Source organism: Pempheris klunzingeri, chromosome 4, assembly GCF_042242105.1.
Source record: "Pempheris klunzingeri isolate RE-2024b chromosome 4, fPemKlu1.hap1, whole genome shotgun sequence".
Taxonomy (NCBI): Eukaryota; Metazoa; Chordata; class Actinopteri; order Acropomatiformes; family Pempheridae; genus Pempheris; species Pempheris klunzingeri.
In genome coordinates this window covers 1,312,673-1,321,534 of record NC_092015.1, presented here as the reverse complement: position 1 = coordinate 1,321,534, position 8,862 = coordinate 1,312,673, and the positions used below count along the sequence as shown (strand labels likewise).

Below are 8,862 nucleotides of genomic sequence, written 5' to 3'. Positions count from 1 at the left end.
TCTTCTTCTTTTTCTACAACAAGTCGCAGCATAAAGACGCAGCAGTGGCACAAAGAGACAAAGAGACTCAGCGCACACACACACACACACACACACACACACACACACACACACACACACCCACACACACACACACACACACACACACACACACACACACACACACACACACAGGCCGGAGGTAAAAACTTTTAAACGTTTGTGTTTAACGGGAGAGAAAAAGAGGAAGAATTCTCTCTGTTCTTGTGTAAAACGCTGAGGAGGTATGTAATGTTTGGATGGAAGACAAGAATGTGGTCTCTTCTCCAAACCACTGTGTGTGTGTGTGTGTGTGTGTGTGTGTGTGTGTGTCCACTGGAGGATAACGGCCTCCTACAAAGTCATTGATACAGTAACACAGATTGACCCAATTAGTCCATTGTATGTAAAGAGTGTGTCTGCAGCTGTCTGCTGGACGGGCGGAGAGATGCGGGTCAGGTTGGGGGGGGGGGGGGGTAGTGGGAGGGTGGTGTTGGTGGGGGGGGGCGTTGGTGGGGGGGGGCGTTGGCAGAAATACAGGCCAGCTGCAGAGCTGGTCTGCAGGTTGACCAGACCTGCTCAAAGCCGTCAAAAACAGCCGTTGTATCGCTCTCTGCAAACAAACCAGACTCCATTGACAAAAACAATAATTTTACTAGCAGAACACAGGAGTTGCTGGTCTGCTGCTGCCTCAACTGGTTAAATTGTTTGTGTTATTGTGTGTAACATGAATATTGTGTTGGATCTGAACTCACCCTTTAAAACACCAAAGCCACACAGTTACACAAACAAACCAACAGATCAAGGCAGCAGTAAACCAGCAACTCCTGTATGTCTCTGTTCTCTAAAATCCCTGTTTTCGTGAATGTAGTCTGGTGTGTGTGCTGTTTGTGATTAAACCAAAAGGATCTTCCAGGTCTCTCTCTGTAGGGATCCTTTCCATGATGCTGTCACACACTTAGAATAACACTCTGAGCCTGTCAGTGGATCAAACAAGCTCTTCTAGTGGACCTACTGTGATCAGGTGCAGTTGTCCCAAAGGATCATGTTGCAGCCATTGCAGCCCGTTTGGTGGCTGCTGGCTGAGGTGATCTACTGGACCAGTTCTGGCTGAGGTGATCTACTGGACCAGTTCCAACACTTTCACTACCTACCAGTCACTCACACACCAGGATGTGTAGAAACAGGACCCTGGGTTTAAAGACATAGCAGACGGTTTGATGTGTGGTTGCCTGAGGTCAGCACGGCCAGAAAAGCAGACAAAGGGTGTTTTTTTTTCTCTCTGCATTTTTATGGAGCTGCTAGGAGGAGCAGAGGGGGAGTGTTTGGAGAAGGAAGAGGAGAGTATCGCTCAGAGTGTCCAGGCCTTCACAGAGGAAAGAGGCTTTGAAAGAGTGAACGTGAGAGAGTCTGAATTACAGAAAAAACAAGGTTAACTTCAATCAATCAAACTTAATAAGTCAGAGAGAGAGAATGAGGATCAGGATCAGGTCCAAGTGTGTGGTTAACCAGCTCTGAGGTCACACTGAGGCTACACACACACACACACACACACACACACACACACACAGATGGGTCTTTAACATCCATCAGTGCTTAAACACTCAATACTGAGAGAATAGTGTGTGTGTGTGTTTGTGTGTGTGTGTGTGTGATTTGGTCAACCTCATCATCACCTTTCGAGGTATTTCCAGGTGCATCCGCTTCAAACACACCTCATCACACACACACACACACACACCAGTGAGTGACGATGGCAGCAGACCAGCACTCTCACTTACATCATGTGTGTGTGTGTGTGTGTGTGTGTGTGTGAGAGGAGCTTTATCTCGTTGCCATGGCAGCCGACATCAGCTGCAGTAAACTAAACAGAGCCGCGGAGCATCGTCCAGTTTCTCTGACGAACTGAGTCAAGTACAACGACAGGGTCAAAGGTCAGAGGTCAAGTCGGGCTGTACCCCCCCCCCCCAGCAGTGAGCTGAATGAGCCGTTAGCAGCTCCTGTCTGCAGTGGACCCACTGGTGTCCACACAGCCGTCACTGGGTCACCGTGAGACTGAAGGGAAGCTAAAAACACGAAGATTCTCAGGCAGGTTCTGTGAGTCCATTTAAATATACGTGCATCATGTTGGTGTGTTCACATTTGACTTATGAGTTACAAGACCTGATCACAGTAGGTCCACTAAAAGTGTTTGTTTTAGCCATTTGACAGCATCATGGAAAGGATCCCTACAGAGAGAGACCTGGAAGATCCTTTTGGTTTAACCACAAACAGCACACACACCAGACTACATTCACTAAAACAGGGATTTTAGAGAACAGGGCACAGGAGTTGCTGGTCTGCTGCTGCCTCCATCAGTTAGTTAGTTTGTATTATTGTGTGACTTTGGCATTTTAAAAAGTTAGTTTAGATCTGAGCGAACCCTTTAAAACACCAAAATCACTCAGTGATACCAACAAACTAACTGGTTGAGACACCAGCAACTATTGTGCAAAAGTACTATTTTTGTCAATGGAGTCTGGTGGCTTTGAAGAGCGCGATATAACAATAACAGCTGTTCATGTTACAACAAAAAGGATCTTACTCTTTAACAAAAATCTCTGTCCGTGAGTTGCTTCATTTAAAATTGGTTTGTTACCAATTTTAGCAGAAAGTTTATTATTCTGTACGTTTTCCCGTTAATTCTGTCCTTCCAGTGAGCACATCTCTCTAAACGGCTAACAATCACCAATCAGTGGCTGTAGATCAATGCCGAACACGCTGATCATACTGAAACTGAGAGCTGAGTGTCGGAGACGAAGCCGCAGGAGGACTCGAGTTCGGCCAGAAGAGCAGCTGACGTCACGCCGACTCTGTTGTTCATTACGTTCAAACGGCCACAATTAAAAAGCGAAATGGACGAAAATGGAGATTGATGGCAGCAATTAGGGGTTCTGATGAGCAAATCTAAAAAATAATAAGAAGTATTAGTCAAATTTGTGCCTTAATGAGCCTGTAGGTCTGCAGAGCGACGACTGGAGCGCACAGCGAGCACTATCAGTGTGTGTGTGTGTGTGTGTGTGTGTGTGTGTTTACATTTTTCCTGCTTCTTTGGGTTCATGTTTATATGAGCTCACTGACAGAAAGAGGCCTCCTGGGTTTCAGCCCACAGCTTCGCCTCCCAGGCTGCTAACAGCCAGCTCCACCGATCAGCTAATCTCATTTATTCAGTTCAACACAGCGCTTAACGGAGAACTCCAGGGTTTTTAGACCTCGGACCTTTTTTTTGTTGTTGTTGCATATTTCGGGTTTGAAACGACTGGTGGGTACAAAAGCTTTTGGATTTTGGGTCATTAGATCTCCTCTGCCAGCAAAGTCGGTCCACCTGAAGTGCTCGTTTCTGCCATAAAACTGTGACTGAACCTTTGTTGGCTGAAGGTCTCCCACTGTGACGCAGCTCCCAATCAGAAAACTGCACAGTGCACCTTAGAAATAAACTTGAAGTCTGGATTTGTCGACTCTGGTGGGACTCAAACCCACAACCTTTGAATTTCTTCTTCGTTGGTTTCCTAGAAGTCCAACGCGCTATCCATTGCGCCACAGAGCCTCTCTAAAACAAGCAATATGAAGGGATTAAATCAGCCTGTAATCCCACCCTGGGCCCCGTTTTTCCAGACTCCATTGACAAAAACAGGAATTTTACTTCACCCAATGCAGGAGCTGCTGGTATGCTGCTGCCTAGATCAGTTAGTTTATTTGTGTTATTGTGTGTAACAAAAACATTGTGTTCAATCCAAAGTAACACTTTAAAACACTAAAAGCACACAATAACTCAAACAAGCTAATAGACTGAGGCAGCGATAGACCAGCAAATCCTGCCTAAAATCCCTGTTTTAGTGAATGTAGTCTGGTGTGTGTGCTGTTTGTGGTTAAACCAAAAGGATCTTCCAGGTCTCTCTCTGTAGGGATCCTTTCCATGATGCTGTCACACACTTAGAATAACACTCTGAGCCTGTCAGTGGATCAAACAAGCTCTTTTAGTGGACCTACTGTGATCAGGTGATCTACTGGACCAGTTCCAAATGGTTTTATATGTTTTCATTCAAAATATTGAGGCTCACAAACAGGATTACAGGCTGATTTAATCCCATCATGTTACACTTCTTACAGAGGCTCTGTGGCGCAATGGACAGCGCGTTGGACTTCTAGGGAGCCACAGAAGAAGAAATTCAAAGGTTGTGGGTTCGAGTCCCACCAGAGTCGACAAAACCAGCGTTCAAGGTTCTGTCTTGAGGTCCATTGTGTAGTTTTCTGACTGGGAGCTGCAGGTACAGTGGGGGACCGTTGTCAAGTGACGCAAATAACCAAAAATGATCATTAGGCTAGCATTAGCCATGTTAGCTAAAGCTAGCTTTAATATTCGGGTCCACAGGCTATGATATGTGGAATAATACAGAGAGAAACTTAGACACACTTAGGTGTTGAAAACAGGCAAAGCTAGCTAACATTTCTATTGACAATCAGGTGAATAATGTTTTAACTGACTGCAGAACTGGCGCCACCTCCTGTTTATGTCGATGAACCAACTCTTAATAACAGACTGAAGCTTTTATTTCAGATTTTCTCAAAATTCGGTTCAAATTCAGCAGAACGTCTGGATGGAAAGCAGTCTGCATTCACCACAAGTCCAGAGCACAAAGAAATGTCACAAAGAGCCGAATCATTCATAGAGAAGGTCATGAACACACACACACACACACACACACACACACACACACACACACACACACACACACACACACGGATGCTGCCCACTGTTTCTGAGACAAAGACGTCAGCAGGACGAACACACACACACACACACACACACAGAGCCATGACCGTTCATTACCACTGTCACAGGAGTGGGTGCACCCCACAGGAAACCACTACTGACACACACACACACACACACACACACACACACACACACACACACACACACTCAGTGGTCCATGCTAAACAGTGAAAGTGATGCTCAGTGTAAACTTCCAGTAGAGATGTTTAAAGAGGAGACACACAGGAACCCTCTGTCCTCTACGTGACTGTGTGTGTGTGTGTGTGTGTGTGAGACTGTGTGTGTGTGTGTGTGTGACTGTGTGTGTGTGTGTGTGTGACTGTGTGTGTGTGTGTGTGTGTGTGTGTGTGTGTGTGTGACTGTGTGTGTGTGTGTGTGACTGTGTGTGTGTGTGTGTGTGTGCACAGACCCTGTTGAGTCTTGAAGTACAGTAACAGTGTTAGGACTAGTGCTAAATAAATACTAAATACCATTAACCCCTTCTGTTGTGATGTCATGTTTCCTTTATAATTACTGTATTTCTGTGTCTATCATGTTTATTTAATCTCTCTCTCTTTAACTGTTCGTCTCTTGAGCTGCTCTAACAGTGAACTGTGGGATCAATAAAGTTCATCTTATCTCATCTAAACCCAACAGTGATGTTACAGCACGGTGAAGTCTGTTCCTGCCGTAAAGGTAAAGATGCTACTGTCGTGTCCAGGCGGCCATTTTGGCTCCTGACTGCTGTTTTCACTCACATGAACACTTTGGCTAAAAGCTAAATGTTTTTCTGTCAGTTGTCCAGTCAGACATGTTAACATCATCACACCATGTGGGCCAGTGAGGCTGTGTGTGGTCTCACAGTGTGTGTGTGTGTGTGTGTGTGTATGCACACAAACACACACACACACACACACACACACACACACACACACACACACACACAAAAGCTCCACTCTGTTGTCCTGCTGTTCCTATTGTGCTCATGGCGTCGACCAGCTTCACACACACGCACACACACACACACACACCTCTGATTGGTTAGTCAGCAGACAGTCCCGCCTCTTATGTTAATATCACAGCTAGCCTTGTAGCTAACATGGCTAATGTTAGCCTAATGTTAGCCACCGTAGCCAGTCCACAACAGAAAGTACTGCACATATTCATTTTAACGTTTATTATTATGTTTCTTAACTTCCTGTTAAAGCATGTATTATTCACCATAACGTCGTAGCATAACGTTAAGCTGTTTTCTATCCTGGCATCAATATGATTATCATTGTAATCAATAAATACAGCCAGTCAATTTGAACTGAATCGGCCCTCAAACTGGCTTTAAGGATGTTTGTTCGCCTCCAGTTCATGTTACTGAAACAGGAAATTAGCACAACAGGAAATTTGCAAAAAGCATTTCGTTAAAAGTCCTTTTAAGGTTTTACAAAATAAAAGTCTTCCTCTAAGTTACAGAAGGTTGATAAGTGGATTCAGGCTGTCTGGGTTTTCACTGTAGGGTGATTTACTCTTTTCATCCTCAGGTCTGACTGAAGAAACTCTCTAAACTTTGGTCTGTGTTTGTGTTTGCAGTCTGTTTAAAACACAGACCAATAAATCAGACTTCTGGGTTTGGGAGTGAAGCTCCGAACAACAATAGATACAGTCGGCTTATGTAAGAGCAGAAGAATGATGTAAAAATAGTGTTGTGAAACTTCTCCTGAGGGAAACATGAAGTCTGAGACAGAGAGACGCTGACCTCTGACCTCAGTCTGTTAGCACAGAGCTAAATGTGGACGCCTGCTTTTAATAGTTCATTCCACCTCTTCTTCTTCTTCTTCTTCTTCTTTTTCTTCTTCTTCTTCGAGGGGTGGAAACACTTTTTTATTATTAAGCAAATTCAGGTAGTAAAACTAACCTTCTCAGTAGGTATATCTATATCATAGTTTAGCATGTTAGCATGCTAACGTTACCTAATTTGCAGTAAGTACACAGTTTAGCTGAAGCTGCTGGTCTTGACACGAACTTGTTGACCTGACGATGGCGCTACAGGAAGAGTCCGAAATAACACTGGGCTACTTTAACTGATGTAAGTTCACTGCTATAAGCTACTTATTTCAACCCAAACCATCATATTGTCTTAAACTTAACCGGCAAGTTTTGGTGCCTAAACTTAAAATCCAAAGTGTTTGTCAACAAGTTTTATTTTGAAAGGGTAACCAGACATTGTTTCTCAGCAAGTTTTATTTTGAAGGTGTAAAAAGACTTTTTTTTGTTTCTTAAATCAAGCTAGACGTATATTTATCATTGCTAACTTGACAGCTAAATGCTAATGAGCAGTTGTGCCGTGTAGCTGAGGCTAACGGGGTCAAACGACACGCAAACTTGCTTAAAACCCTTAAAATGCTCAGACCAGACCCACCAAACGTCCGATCATACGCCGCCCCTCCAGGTCCCTACGGCCGTGCAGCTACTGTGGTCAGAAATAAGAGGCGAGGGTGTGAATGCAGACGGAGGCCTGTCGTCTATTGTGTCTGTTTTACTCTGTGGGGTGTTTCAGGCTGCAGCTTCCTCTCAGTGGACATCAGCTCTTTAAATCTGTCATCAGCTGCTGCAGAGAAAAGACTGTAAAAGTGCCGTGTTTGGAAATTCCCTCAATGTATTTATGTGGCTAATAACACACAGCAACGCAGTGTGTGTGTGTGTGTGTGTGTGTGTGTGCGCCTTAAATTAGTGGAAAGAAACTAAATGACAGAGACAACAAGTTTTTATGGCAAGACTGGAATGACGGAGCGAGAGAGGGAGCCGTGATTCATGATGGGAATGTACACACACACACACACACACACACACACACACACACCTGAACATACTGTAACTCCGACCGCACACACCTGGTTTAACCATAAACACCATGAACACATTAGCACATTGTTTCGGTAAACAAACCAACTGATGACAGAAAACATTCAAATCATTACTGAATTTACAGTAAACACTTTCTAACTATTGTTCAGAGTCCAAGTCCTGCTTCTAATACTCTTTATTGTCAGTGGAAATATGAACAGAGCCCTTTGTGAGAGGCCTCTGGTCATTGGCTCGCTAGCTTTAGCTATAGTTAGCCTCTATGGTTAGCCTCTATGGCTAGCCACGTTAGAGGCTACTGTCAGACGGTCACACCAAATATAACAACTATATTTGTTTTTGGAATATGTTGGAATATGTGCGATGCCTTTGAAATGACGGTTAAGTAACGTTTATTTCAAGTATCTTTGCTGATGTACCCAAAGCTAATGTTACAGCTAGCCTTAGCTAGCTAGCGTGGTTATTGTTAACAGTTAGCCACCGTAGCTAGTTCATAACAGAACATGATACTTGTATTATTTTATATTCTTATATTATTAGTAACGTGTTTATTAGTAGAAAACAATCTCACATCATATCATATAAAACTCCATGTTATTAATTAATTATCCACCAAGAATAGTTTGAAGAGTGACCAGTTGCTAACACCGTAGCATAGCGTTACGCCATTTTCTACCAACATAGATTAGCATTAATCAATATATACACATACTGTCATTTCAGACTAACTGAAGATGAATCATAGCGAGAAAATACCACAATGTCGATGCCAATCATATTTATGTCGATAGGAAATGACTGAACGTTATGCAGCGATGATAGCAAACGGCTAACGTTACTCATTCAAAGTGTTTATGATGAATAATAAATAAAATGCTGTACGGATGTTTATCTGGTTGATGGTCCACCACATGGAGTGTTATGTCACAATATAGAAACTGACTACTCAGTGTTAAATTATCAGTAAAAATCATTAGACATCGTTAAATAAGCGAGTTAAGCTAGTTAGCTCAGGCGAGGAAGCAACTACATGGAAAAGTTCAGCCGACTGTTACTTCTGCTCTCCAAAATCAGATGGATATCACGAAATCTGTTTTTATATATATATATATATATATATATGTATATGTGTGTATATATATATATATACACACAACGGGAGGAAAAGACTTGTAGAGGACAAAAGTCTGATT

At 43.3% G+C, this 8,862-nt stretch overlaps 2 non-coding genes across 2 annotated transcripts; one reads left to right on the top strand and one right to left on the bottom strand.

Moving 5' to 3' along the window:
- Positions 1-3,512: 3,512 nt before the first annotated feature.
- Positions 3,513-3,604, bottom strand: trnar-ucu (transfer RNA arginine (anticodon UCU)). Its single transcript is given in 2 exon segments — positions 3,513-3,548; positions 3,568-3,604. It is a non-coding gene; the product is annotated as a tRNA-Arg (tRNA).
- A 564-nt stretch (positions 3,605-4,168) lies between these two features.
- On the top strand, positions 4,169-4,260 carry trnar-ucu (transfer RNA arginine (anticodon UCU)). Its single transcript is given in 2 exon segments — positions 4,169-4,205; positions 4,225-4,260. It is a non-coding gene; the product is annotated as a tRNA-Arg (tRNA).
- The last annotated feature ends 4,602 nt before the right edge of the window (positions 4,261-8,862 follow it).